A 12,362-nucleotide genomic window follows, 5' to 3' on the forward strand; every position below is an offset into this window, starting at 1 on the left:
GGATATGCAATTGTCCTAATGCCATTTATTGAAAATTCCTTAATTTCCTCACTTTCTGTCATATCAAGTTCTCATCTATCTGTTTCTGGACCTTTATTCTCTACCATAGAGCTATACGTCCCATCCTTGCACCACTAGGGCTGTTTCATCACTATAACTTTATTTTTTACTCATTTATTTCTTTGGCCGTGCTGGGCGGCATGTGGGATCTTATTTCCCTGACCAGGCTTTGAACCCGCACCCCTTGCAGTGGAAGCTCGGAGTCTTAATCGCTGGACCTCCAGGGAAGTCCCCAGGGCTTGCTTTGACATCCATCGAATGGTGGCGGGTGGGCACGGGGAGCAGCTGTCTGTGAGCCACCCTGTGTAGAAATGCAGGGTGGAGGGCAGGACAGCTGGAGCGGGAGGGGAAAAGGCGGAGGAGGGAGGGAGGGAGGGATGGCGGGCGGGCGAGAGACAGACAGAGAGTTTCCGGAGACAATAGCTCTGGCCGTGTCCTAGGGCATGAAAGCTGAAAATAGCTCCTAGTGCCGGGAGCCCTGGAGCCGGAGCCTGGGAGCCATTGTGACTGGCACTCCTCCCTGGTGTGTGTGTGTGTGTGTGCGGGGGCGGGGGGCTCTGGACTTCTCAGGCTGGGAATGGGGTGCACGGAGCAAGGACGGAGCAGGGACGGAGCAGGGACCCTTCTCTCTGGGACCTCGCAGGCCATCCTTAGCTCACAAAGCTGAGCCACTCCCGGCCCTACGAGGGGGGGGCTTATCCTCCCTGTCCCCTGGATCACACCCCCTCACACACGACTTCCCCTTGTGTGCTCCCAGCAACCAAGAGAATCTGTTTTTAAAAGATTTGGGGGAGGGGGGTAAACATACAAACAAGAGCAGAATGGATACTTTTTCCGAATGGGAATGGCTCTGTGTAACCCCATCCCCAGGGTAACCAGAGTCCTGACCTCTAACACCCTTGACGAGTCAGCCTTGGTCTGGGCTTGCAGACCCACGGAAGCTTCCTCATCCCCTCCTTCAGACCCCGTCTCTCCCTCGGCGTCTTTGTGAGAGGCACCCGGGGAAGTGGGACTGCTAGGCTGTACTGCTGCTAGAACTGCACCTGGGCTCCACCAGGCTCCAGCCCCCCGCCCTGTGCACCTCTCTGTCCCTGAGGCACCTCAACTGGTAGGAGCGGCATCACCTTCCCTCCCGGGACTTGTGACACTTAAGGGAGACACAGAAAGGACAAGCGTTTGGCTCCCTGGCTGGCAAAGAGCAGGTGCTCAATTGTCATAAGTGGCCGTATCAGTGAGGGTTCTCCAGACAAACAGAATCCATAGGGTGTGTGTGTATATACACACACACGTACATATGTACACGCATACAAAAATATACAGCTGTGTATATATGCAGTACGCATACAGACATATACACATATAGTATATACAATACGCAAATACATATATACACACATATATATAAAATGCATAGTTTGTATATATACAGTATGTATACACACATATACACGTAATATATACAATAGACACATACAGATACACTATACATACACACATATGAAATGCATCGTTTGTGTATATACAGTATGTACACATACGTATAACATATGCAATGTACACACCTAGGTACGTCTATATCATACATATATACACACATAGAAAGATATTTAGGTGTGTATATATACAGTATACATACATACACATATAATATATGCAATACATACACGTACATACATATAGACACGCATATACACCTACATAGAAAAGCATGTAGAATAAAAATATATATGTACTGCATATATAAATTCCTTGTATTCGTTCCTCCTTTACGCAAAGTGGACCAATTTCAGTGTTAATCTCTTCTGAAAAATCCCTTCCTGGCCACATCTGGAATAATGTTTGTGGTTGCCGGGGCCCCACGCAGTGCGCACATGAGATTAACCATCCCCGTGGCGATGATGACACTTTATTTTCTCCCTTGACCATTGTCACTACTATTCCAATTAAAATGGCAGTGCTATGAGGGCAGGGCATTTCCTTTTTGGCCAGTACTGAGCGTCCGCGGTCTGGTGCCTAGCATAGGCTAAATACACGGCACTTTTGTGAACAGAAGCCGGGATTCCAGCTGTCATATTTAATAGGAATTATAGTCTTATTATTGGGGGGGAGGGGTTGTGTCACGGTACGTCGAGGTCGGGAGTCGAACTCGCCACCACTGGCCCTGAGAGGTTTTGCCGGGTCCCCACTTCGGGCCGGTGGGTGTGGCCAGGGGCAGCCGATGACGTGCGTATGTGCGTGCGTACGTGCGTGCGTGCGTGGGAGCGTGCGTGCGTGAGAGCCTGCGAGTCCACGGGGCGGGCCGCGCGCGCCGGGAGTGTTTCAGCCCGGCCCCCGGCTCATTGTGGTCGCCTCACGCCGGCCCGAGTTCGCAGCAGCGCTGGAGGCCCCGGGCCTGTGAGCACAAAGAGGGAGCCGGGGGCCGGACGGGAGCGCTGTGGCGGCAGCTGAGGCCCAGGCCAGGCCCCCCCTCAGCCTCCCGCCTGCCCGTCTGCCCCGCCCCCGCCGGCGGCGCCGCGCCCCTCCCCCAACCGCCAGACTAGCGCGGTGCGGGGCCCGCGCGCGAAGACATGGGGGAGAAGCTGGAGCTGAGGCTGGAGTCGCTCTTGGGGACCGAGCCCGCCGTCTACCCGTGGCCGCTGCCGGTCTACGTAAGTGCCGCCCGTCCCCTCCTCCCGGACCCCCGCTCCTGTTCCCCCACGGCGCGCGCTGAGCCCACCGAGAAACGGAGCGACTCGAGTCGCCAGACCCTCTTTGGAGCCCCCCTTCCCGCCCCGCCGTGGTTCTCCGCGGCAGTTTCCAGCCCCCGCGCGCAGGGTGGGCAGAGGGGAGCCGGCGCCGGCCGGGGGCGCCGACTCGGCCGCGGGGACCCCGCGCTTCCAAGGGGCGCCTGAGCCGGTCTGCGGTTGGCTCTGCAGGGCTGGGGACCCCGGTCCCCCCGGGCCTGGACTGCCGGCGGGCTTGCCCTTCTGTACTTTAGGATCTGACACGTAGGGTTTCTTTTTCCTGGTAGTTTATTCTTAGCTCTGTCAACGTACTTAGTTTTTAAAATTTTTTTTTCTTTTTCAGGGCACCCTTTCCTCCCTCTCTCCAGTTTTTTTGTGTTTCTCTTTTGTTTTGTTTTAGTTAGGCATTTTGTCCCTCTGATCTTGAGTGGGTGGGCTGGCAGGACACTTGGAGAGGAGGCGTTCTGTCCCCTGATCTTGAGTGGCCTTTGGAAAATGACGGGCCAGACGGAAATTAAATTTAATTGATATATAATATTGTATCCGTCCAAGGTGTACAATGTGATGATTAATATATATAGTGTGTGTGTGAAATGATTACCACAATAAGTTTAGTTAACCTTAATTCACATAATTACAAATGTTATCTTTGTGATGAGAACTTTCAAGACCTACTCTCTTAGCAACTTTCAAACATAAAATACGGTATTGTTAACTGTAGTGACCGAGCTGTACATTACATCACCATTACTCACTTGTCTTATAACTAGAAGTTTTTACCTTTTGATCATCTTCCCTCATTTTCGTCACCTCCAACCCCCAGCTCTGGCAACCGTCATTCCATTCTTTCTATCATGAGTTCAGTATTTTAGATTTCACATATGAGATCATAAAGTATTTATCTTTCTCTGTCTGACATTTCATTTAGCATAATGCCCCCCAAACCCACCCATGTGGTCACAAATAGCCAGATTTCCTTCTTTATCATGGCTGACTAATAGTAGGTTGTATGCACCCCCATTTTCTTCATCCATTCATCCACAAGAAAACACTGAGGTTGTTTCCATGTTTTGGCTACTGTATTGGGTTGGCCAGAAAGTTCATACAGTTAATGAATACACTGTTCAGTCAAACTTGGTGAAAATGAGTCTTTTATTTTTACTTAAAATAAATCTTTGACAAAGCCAGCTAGGTATCCCTTTGAGTAACGACTTATATCACATTGAAATATTTTAAACATATGAACAGTAATAGCTGAAATGACAAATGTTACTAATATTGACACAATTTATCAAGGAGAATATGTTAGAATATGTTAAAATGCAGGTGGACAGTGAAAGAACAACTATAACTTTTAACTAAATATTGTCTTGATATTTAGACCATTGGTTAAAATCATGATAACAGGTTTCATCCGTTTCAAGAAAGCAGAATATTTGCAGATCACGTAACATTTACTAGGTATGTTCTCAGCCTGGAAGGATATATTTCACTTACATGTGTCATTTAATTTAACCACATCCCTCTGTAATAGATAGTGGTATCCCTATTTGCAGATAGGAGGCAGGCTCAGAAAGATTAAGAATGTTACCTCATTCTAGTAAGTAGCCAAACCTAAACTGATCTAATTCCAGGGCAAAGCTCTTTCTGGCACATCAGTGTGGGTCTTTATCTCTTTGAGAATTGTTGAACATTAAAAGCCTTCTTCCAGGTAAATGCATAAAGAAACAACATGAGCAATGATATAACAATACAAGTCTCACTAAATAATTGGTGTGTTTGGCCTTGCTTTTGCTGATAGATCTTTTGCAAAATTGCTTTTCTCTGAGATATTTAAAGTGGACTTTAACTATTTTCTTGGAAGACTTTCCTAAATTATACCTATCAGAAAGCTGCTTTGCTTTAAGGCCGAAGAAAAATGAAAGCTTACTTAACTACACTTAGGTGCCAGGGTCATACTATGAGCTCTACACCTGCCAGGATTCACGCTAAGATAGATAGGGTGGCTCAGCAAACTGTCCATAGTCCTGTGATTTCTTTCTGATATTCTGAAGTAGAAATAATTTAATAACTGTTCACAAAAGAGAGAAACACTGTTTCTTGGTCCTCAATATCATACTGCTGTAGGCTAATTCTTTCTCTCTTCTGTTGCCCCTTAGTATAGAGAGTGTGCTTTGGGGACCCTCCTTCACGATCTTCTCCATTCCAAGAGCATCTTACATAAATCCAGGACTTCTCAAGCAGCCAGTTTTGCCAGATGGTCTTAGGGTTGGTTGTACCCATATATGTATAATCTGAACTTCTCAAGTAAGGTCCTTAGAGAGCATAATGGCTAAGAGAATTGGTGCTGATACCAGACCTGAGTCCAAATACTGCCTATGCCCCTAACTAGCTGTGTAACCTTGGAGAAGTGACTTAAGCCCCTTAAAGGGATTAGATTTCTCACCTGGAAAATGGTATAATAAATGCATCTACCTCCTATGGTTAGTGTGTAAATTAATGTAACTTGAGATGGTGCGTGTTAAGCATCAGCACAGTGCCTGTCTCTTGTTAGTAATACCTGCTTTTCTTATTAATTATTCTCTTTATATTCCCAGTTGCAGCTGGGTGCCTAACATATAATAGTTGTTCAGCAAATAGTTACTGGATTGAACCAGCTCTGAAATTGAAGCATTGGGTCAACAGCAAAGTAGTCACCCCACCATCATTTCTCCCAGAGAAAGGGAGAATAGATGGAAGCCAGCCATCATACTTTCTTTTCTTATTCTAAACTTCCCATCCAGCCCCAGCAATAAAATAATCTTCCTGGACCCTAACAATTTCAAGGATTCTTCAAATCACACTATTTGAAAATAGCTGGGTTGCCCTAATCTAATATGTCCCAGGACCCCAAGGTCACCAAGCTTCTATTAATGAAGTCTAGTTAAGATAAATGATAACAGTTAGTCAACCAACTGCTTATGAGCTCATTGGGCTTTTTAAAATTTACTATCTGCGCTTCATAGAGACACAGGTATTTTGCTTTTGTAGGACATTCAACAGTCAAAGTAGTCTTTTAAAAAGCACAAATCAGACGCTATTATTGCACTGCTTCTAACCTCTAAAGGCTATCTATTGTAAAGAGATGAAATTTTCAACTACTTAGCCAGGCTCACAGGGACCATGTGCTCTGGTCACTTACTACATCTTTCCCTGACCTTCATGGGGCTCGAGGCACAGTTGTCCTTTTCAGTCCCTCAGATGCAACAAGCTCTACTTCTTGCTCTCCCAGCTTTAGATTGGCTAATCCATCTACCCAGACCAATTTCCCTCTTATCGTTAAGGTCTCGGTTCAAACGCCACCACTACTATCTTGACCAAAGAGACCTGCCTCCTCAGTGCCTCTCCATCCCTTTGTCCAGTCGTATTTCTGTCACTGTACAACATTTATTTACACGTTTACTCTGTCTTCCTCCACCACTGGACATTTGCTTAAGAGCAGGGACTTTGTAATTTTTTGCTTCCAAGGCTTGCAGCGGACACTGGCACGTAGGTGTGTAGGAAATGTGTGTCTAATAAAGAATAAATATGTGAATGAAAAAAAAAACTGTGAAACACTAACACAAGATTATTCTTCTTTCAAAAGAATAATGAACAATAATTTCATTCAATAAGAGTCATTCTTAGTTACTGATCCATGACTTAGTAGATCCCATTCAATTTAAAATGTCCCCTTTTTTTCTGATACTTTCACAAGTCATTAATTAACTGTTGCTCACTTTTAAGGCCAATCTGTGAGACATTATTTAACTTGTCTCCTCTAAAGTTCCAGCATTAACTCAGGCGGGGCTTCACCAAGTACTGATCATGTGACCTTGGCCTCTCATTGCCTCCGTTTTCTCATTTGTAACATGGGTATAATAATCGGCTTATTTCATACGCCTATGAGGAGGAAAACTTCGTGTGTGTGTGTGTGTGTGTGTGTGTGTCTATATATATGTATTTAAACAGTGTCTTAGAATAGTGTCTGGCACATGATAAGCATTATAGAAGTATTGACTGCTGCTACTAGTACTGTTATTATGAGAACTAACTGTTGAGAATAATCCTTCATATAGGGGTTTATTCCACTGAAGATAAAGGAAACTCATAGAATGTTAGAAATCAGATTAAACATGGAAAGCCAGTAAAATATACCAGGACAGAAGATGATGAGAGTGTGAAAGGATAGAGGAAAAAAAATGGTTTTTGTTTTTCTTTTTCTTTTTTAAAGAAGGAAAGAGCCTAGAAATAGGAGAAAAACTATTCATTGGCTATACTGACATGGAGATCGCTGGTGACCTTCATAAGTAAAATTTCAGGACAGTGGGCAGAGAGATTACGGTGAGGGAAGTCAGATGGATGTAAATTATAGAGTAGATGGGACGTGAGGAAATGGAAACAATATATGATGATAACAATTTTGAAAAGTTCAGACATGAATTGGCTAAAGAAGATATGCAGGGATTAGAGGAGGAGGGAGGCTTTCGTGTTACACGTATAGTTTTTAACATTTTAAGTTGGAGTTACTAGTCTAGAATGAGGTTGAATTTTGGCAAGAATCATTCATAAGGAGTAGATGGGTTGTAGAAAATGCAGTGCTGTGAAGTACTTGAGAAGATGAGAGAAAATGAAATGCTATCTGTAGTGCACGTGGCCTTTGAACTTGAACTCCTGTAGTGCAAGGGAATACAAAGATCAATGCAAATGCTAATGAATTAACGGATTTGGCAGTGGACTATTTACTGACTTCTGTGTTCCTAATGAGTTAGGAAGCGCCTCACCAGCTCAGAGTGAAGGAAGTAGAGAGGATGGAGGAAAATTTGAGGAGGGTAGGGAAAGCTTCTAAGAAAATAGTCCTTAAGGAGAATTAGAAAGAACTTACTGTAAGTCAGAGCAATATTTCCAGTCTTGAAAATCCATTTGAAGTTGGTGTTTATTAATTTATTGGAATACCAATTTTCCCTGCCACATGATGTTTCTCCAGCTACTTGGATATAAGTTACACAGAGGCAGAAAAGAATGAGAGATAACAATCGAGGGAAAATACAATTAGTATTTTTTTTTTTACCTTTTTCCACTTCCCCGCTCCAACTCTGGGGAGCCTTCATGGACATGGCTGCCCTCGCAGCCTGCAGCAGCACGCTGTTATCAAAGAATTCAAAGAAATGGAACATAGGTTTCCAACTTAATAATTCAGCAAAATCAAAAATTGTATATAATGTTTTCTGTTGGCAAAGATTTTTGCAATATAATTTGGTTCCATCTTTTGACAAGTAATTTGGCAATGTCTAGCAAGATAAAAATGTTAATAGCTTTTTACACATTAATTCTAATTCTGGAAGCTTATGCCGATAAATAATTTATAATCCAGAAAATTATTATATAAAGATGCTCATTGTCATGTCATTTGTAATAACAAAACATTGGAAACACCTTTAATTGTTAAGAATAGGAAAACAGTTTAGGAAATTATATCCACTTAGTAGAAAGTGACACAGTTACTATATTATAATTACAAGATGATGGAGCAAAATAAAATAATGCTTAATAAAGAAAGAATGAAGAAAGCTGACCTAAAATTGTGTCTTCCTTATGACAGTAATTATGTAAACATATCAATGTTTTTTAAAGCTTAAAACCAAGATAAAGTTTTAAAAGCTCTGTACCAGTAATGGGGATTTTATGTTCGTTTCAAAATATTTTTTGACACAACTCTTAGAATTTTGTTTTGTCTACTCCTTTTCTTAAGAATTTCTGATTATTACCTCACTTTTCATTTCATAGTTTCAAATAAAGCCAGCAATTTTATCATCAGAGAAGATTAGACTTATTGCACAGGTCATAATTCCAAGTTATTTGGTATAAAAAGACCATATACACTTGTAGGTGCTTTCAAAATAAAATTTCGAGAAGTTTTTTTTTTTGCTTAGTCTTTCCTAGTATGGAGATGAAGCAAACTACCTAAAATTGCTAGCCATTCTTTTTTCATTTTTCTCATTTTATTGATTTATCTTGCCCTTCACAGAAATGATAAGAAATGAGTCTGCAGTTGCATCTGCCAATTTCTTAAATCCTCTATTATCCACATTATGAAATCATACTAGTATGAATGCTTCCAGTATTTTCAGAACTCTTTAGTTAGTATACTTTAGCATTCTGTATGAAGTATCTTATGTAAGTGTAAAATTTAGACTCAACTTCTGGAAGCTTTTGATTTCTTAGTTCAAAAGTGAGAGATCCTTAGTTCAGCCATATGATTAACAATTACTTGTATAGTAAGAAGCTCCTAAATTATTGTTTTATGGGTACCTGGCAGTTTTCTTGCCATTTCTCAGAAGTTCTCTATTAAACACATTCTCTCTCTTTCTCTCTCTCTATCTCTCTGTCTCTCTCTGTCTCTCTCTGTCTCTCTCTCTCTCTCTCTGTCTCTCTCTCTCTCTCTCACACACACACACACACACATTGTGATTAAAAGCACAGATTTTGGCATTATGAAATCTAAGGTTCAATTTCCAGTTGTGTAGTTTCTGGGCCACTTCACTTTAGGCAAGTAACCTAATGTCTCTGAACCTTGTTATTTTCATCTGTAAAATAGAAATTACAATTATATCAGACAATCCTCAAAACATCCGTAATGATTTTAGAGTTTCAGAGTCAGGTAAAAGCAGGCACTCAGTAAATGGCTAGTGCTTTTATTACTTTATTATTATTTAGGTCTTGGTTTTCCTTGAGTGTGTGAGTCCCCATAATGAAATGTAATTTCCAGTAGATTGAGTAACACCTGTTTTCACCAAAAATTTTAACTGAGTTCATTACTTTCTGTGCAACCCAGATTAGTTTTCTGCCTCCTTTTCTGTGCCGTATGTAGGTGTTCGGTAGATTTATTTAATAAATGTATGAATGCATGAACGCGTAGATGAATTTTTAAATGCTTCTTTTTGAGAAGGTAGAAGAAATGTGACACAGTAGAACAGATAAGAAAATAATCCATGGAAAAAATGGCAAAGTCATGTATGTGTCCAGGGCCAGCCTAAGAGGAATTACTTTTTTTTTTTTTTTTAGGAAAAATGTGTTGAATAGCTTATTTTAATTATTTTTAAAAGTTAAGTACAGGGACTTCCCTGGCGGTCCAGTGGTTAAGACTTTGCCTTCCAATGCAGGGGGGTGTGGGTTCAATCCCTAGTCGGGGAGCTATGGTCCCACATGCCTCGCAGCCAAAAAACCAGAACATAAAACAGAAGCAGTATTGTAACAAATTCAATGAAGACTTTAAAAAATGGTCCACATCCAAAAAAAAAGTTAAGTACAAAACTTTGCTGATGATTTACATATTTAGGACCAATAAAATAATGTGAGATTAGCTGTACTAAAACAGAATGTTGAGCTACATTCACATTAAGTGACATTATATAGTCTGAGTTTATGGAAAACTTCTGAGATGGTGAGTGACCTTTGAGCAGAAAAAGACAGAAGGAGAAATGGCCTTTTCTACATTCTATTGTGCCTCTAAGTAAAATGCTTGGTAATCTAGCTACAAAGCTCTATGTCATTGGCCTTAGGCACGTACTGTGATCTACCTTGTGAAGATCAGATTTTGCCATGGAGAGGATTTGTAAAAGTATCACACATTCCAGTACCGTTGGCAACCACAGCTACCAAAAACTCCAATTTAAATTGATGAGCCTAATATCAGATGATAGTATCATTTCCTTGTGGGTGTTCTGGGAAAAGGTGGGTAGGAAATGTATAAAAGTGAATACTTTATTGACTGAAATAACACTTCATCATTTTGAAAACATAAAATACATTAAAGTTGTTATAGCATCATACATGAATCTTTCACTGTATTTTAGACCTTGCCTACAAGCAATGTTTTCTGCCCTTTGAAAGAGAACCATGCTTGTGGTATGCATTAATCATAGAAAAGATTAAACACTGAAAAGAAATTCAGCCTTTAAAGACAGTTTGCTTTGATTGATTCAGTGGGTTCTCCTAAAAAGTTAATACCCAGAATTATTGCTTGTTAAATTGGAGTTACAAATTCTTTCAGAGTTACTTAGTATTTTCTTTAATATCAGTATCAAGGAAGGCAAAGCAAATTTACATATTTATTAGGAAATACAGGCACATAATCATAAAACAAGAAAACACAACGTTTTTATAGACTTTATTTTTTAGAAGTGTTTTAATTTTACAGAAAAATTGAGAAGATAGTATAAAGTGTTTCCATATACACTATACCCATTTCCCTCTGTGACGATCAACTTATATTAGTATGTTACATTGTTACAATCAGTGAACAAATATTGATACATTATTGTTTACTATAGTCCATACATTAGTCCAGTTCCTTAGTTTTTACCTAATGTCCTTTTTTCTATTCCAGGATTTCATCCAAAACATCACATTACATTTAGTTGCCATGTTTCCTTAGGCTCCTCTTGGGTTTGATAGCTTCTCAGATTTTCCTTGCATGACCTTGGCAATTTTGAGTAGTTAGGCTTGTGTAGGATGCCCGCTACTAGAATTTGTTTGATGCATGTTTCATTGATAATATTGGGATTATGTGTTTGGGGGAGGAAGACCACAAGAGTAGAAGGGTTATTTTGTCAGATCACATCAAGTGTACAAAGTATCAATATGCATTATGAATGCTGAGGTCGACCTTGATCACCAGGCTGAGGTAGTGTTTTTCAGGTTTCTCCATTGTAAAATTACTGTTTTCCCTTCTCCATATTGTACTTTTTGGAAGGAAGTCAATATGCTCAGCCCACAACTAAGGAATAGAGAGTTATGCTTAAGATGGAGTACTACATAAACTATTTGGAATTCTTTTGCACTGGAGATTTATCTATTCTCCCGCATTTATTTATGTATCCAATTATTTATTTATATCAGAAGAACTCACGGATTTTTATTTTATACTTTGGGTCATAATCTAATTCTACGTTAGTTACTTTGTTCCTCAAATTGCTCTAGTCCTGACCCTTGTGAACTCTTTTCAGTTCAGTGGCTCGTGCGCCACTCTGAGGTATCCCCATCCTATATATTTTTTTGGAACTTCCTTACTTTCTGACACTATAAGATGGCCTTGTATATAAATCTTGTATATTTACTGCCCCAGTCCTAGAATCAGCTATTTCTTCAAGGATAACTAGGTCTTTTTAGTGGAGAACAGCATTAGACAGCAGGATCTGGGTGTGGGGTGTGCTAATTGCTGCCCGGATGTCATTGCTTCTAGATCTTCTCAGCTGACAGAGCAAAGAGATAACATGTGTGTACATTCCCCACGTATATGGACATATCTATAAGTATCTCTCTACATAACCATGTGTGTTAAGGTAATATGAAGCAATATTAAGCTAAGCATGAATGTATATTGATGTTTCCAACTTTAATCTGTTACCACATAGATCATCTTAGCCTCATCTCTTGCTTATCTTTAAATTTCAACTGCGGCAAAACACTTGACTTTTAGAAGTATGAAAGTCAAATTGTAGCTACTTTGGGAAGCCACATCATCTAGCAGAAGAATTCTTAAAGGGCAAGGTGTATATC

Source organism: Delphinapterus leucas, chromosome 13 (genome assembly GCF_059928025.1).
Source record: "Delphinapterus leucas isolate spDelLeu-1000000601 "Yukka" chromosome 13, BTC_Dleu_Yukka2, whole genome shotgun sequence".
Taxonomy (NCBI): Eukaryota; Metazoa; Chordata; class Mammalia; order Artiodactyla; family Monodontidae; genus Delphinapterus; species Delphinapterus leucas.